We start from the raw sequence: 2,483 nt of genomic DNA on the forward strand, positions 1-2,483 counted from the left end.
CATTAAGGGGACGGGCCGTGATGTCATGAGGGGCGGAGCCATGACGTCACGCTGCTCCGGCCCCTGTATCGCCAGTCATTATGCACAGAGCGAACTCCGGGGTCCCCAGCAGCGGGACCGTGGCGATCTGACATCTTATCCCCTATCCTTTGGATAGGGGATAAGATGCCAGGGGCAGAGTACCCCTTTAACCCCTTAAGGATGAAATTTTTTTTTACTTTAGTTTTTTCCTCCTCACCTTCTAACAATAATAACACTTTCAATTTTCCACCTACAGACCCATATGAGGGCTGGTTTTTCATGCCACCAATTTTACTTTGTAATACCATCAATCATTTAACCACAAAATCTACGGCGAAAACAGAACAAAAATATTTGTGTCTAAAAATTGAAAAAAGAAAAAAAAAACCACAACACCTTTTCTTTATTCTGTAGGTCCATAAGGTCACAAGGATACCTAGTTTATATAGGTTTTATTTTATTTTTCTACAATAATATACAGTATAATTAAAATTCTCATCTTTTGACCCCTATAACTTTTTTATTTTTCTGCATACAGGGCTATATGAGGACTCATTTTTTGCGCCATTATAATTTTTGTTTTGATGAGACTTTTTAAACGTTTTTTTTTTTTTTCATGGTATATGAAGTGATCAAAAATCTACAGTATTAGACCTTGGTGTCACGATTCGGCAGGCTGGAGGTGGATCCTCTGTGCCAGAGAGGGATTGGCGTGGACCGTGTCAGTGGACCGGTTCTAAGTTGCTACTGGTATTCACCAGAGCCCGCCGCAAAGCGGGATGGTCTTGCAGCGGCGGTAGCAACCAGGTCATATCCACTGGCAACGGCTCAACCTCTCTGACTGCTGAGATAAGCGCGGTACAAGGAAGTAGACAAGAGCAAGGTCAGACGTAGCAGAAGGTCGGGACAGGCGGCAAGGTTCGTAGTCAATGGTGGAATAGCAGGAGGTCTGGAACACAGTATGGGTAACACAGTAAAGCTTTCTCAAGGCACAAGGCAACAAGATCCGGCAAGGGAGTGCAGGGGAAGTGAGGTATAAATAGGGAGTGCACAGGTGGAAACTAATCAGGGTGATTGGGCCAGGCACCATCATTGGTGCACTGGCCCTTTAAATCTCAGAGCGCTGGCGCGCGCGCGCCCTAAAGAGCGGAGCCGCGCGCGCCAGAGCATGACAGCCAGGGACCGGGACAGGTAAGTGACCTGGGGTGCGATTCGCGGGCGGGCGCGTCCCGCTATGCGAATCGCATCCCTGCCGGCCATGTCAGTGCAGCGCTCCCGGTCAGCGGGTCTGACCGGGGCGCTGCAGGGAGAGAAACGCCGCGAGTGCTTCGGGGAGGAGCAGGGACCCGGAGCGCTCGGCGTAACACTTGGTATTTTTTTTTACGTGTATGCCAACAACTATGCGGTTTAACTAACCTTATATTTTAATAGTTTGGACATTTACGCACACTTCAATACCACATTTAATGTTTTTTATTTTTTATTACATTCAAACTTTGTTTAGGAAGTTAAAGGGAACCAATCATCAGATTTTACCCTATATAACGCTTGGTAAAGCGTTATATAGGGTAAAATCTTTATTCTCACCATTCCCGGGGGATGCTCCTGCCTCCAGGGATGGTGAAGATATGAAGTTATAAACTAGTCACCGCCGCCGCCGTAAGTAGTCACCTGGGCAGGGAGCTCTTCTCATCTACTCCCGTTCTTCAGCCGGCAGCGACACCCCTCCGCTTGATTGACGGGCCGCGTCATCACTCTGCTCCGTCTGTTCAGTGAGTGGAACGATGACGCGGCCCGTCAATCAAACGGAGGGGGCGTCGCTCCCGGCCGAAGAACTGGAGTAGATGAGAAGAGCTCCCCGCCCAGGTGACTACTTACAGCTGCGGCGGTGACTATTATATAACTTCATTTCTTCACCATCCCTGGGGGCAGCAGCGTCCCCTGGGAATGGCGAAAATAAAGATTTTACCCTATATAACGCTTGGCCAAGCGTTATATAGGGTAAAATCTGATGATTGGTTCCCTTTAATTCACTATTATTAACTTTTTTTTTACCCTTGCTATACTATGCAATCTTATGATTGCAAACACTGTACAATGCTATGCCATAGCATAGCATTGATCAGTGTTATCGGTGCTCTAGCCTGCCATGAATGGTGAGGAGGGAGGACCTGTGATTTTGTCCCGAATATCTGCTGCCCTGAGCTAGCAGCCACCATTAACCCTGCAAGAGGTTAGAGAGAGAAAGAGAGAGAAAGAAATATGCATTTAACAAGACAAAATATTGAACAAAATATTGACGCAACAAGAAACTTTATTGGAATTTTCTTCATCAAACAGTGCATAAGGGATCTCTATGCTTATTTTATATACAATGAAAAATCTAGATGACAATTCCATAGGTTTATTCCCAGGAGTGATGTTAGAGATAGATGGTTTTTCCAGGGTGTGGAGACCTTCAG

The sequence above is a fragment of the Hyla sarda genome, chromosome 11 (genome assembly GCF_029499605.1).
Source record: "Hyla sarda isolate aHylSar1 chromosome 11, aHylSar1.hap1, whole genome shotgun sequence".
Taxonomy (NCBI): Eukaryota; Metazoa; Chordata; class Amphibia; order Anura; family Hylidae; genus Hyla; species Hyla sarda.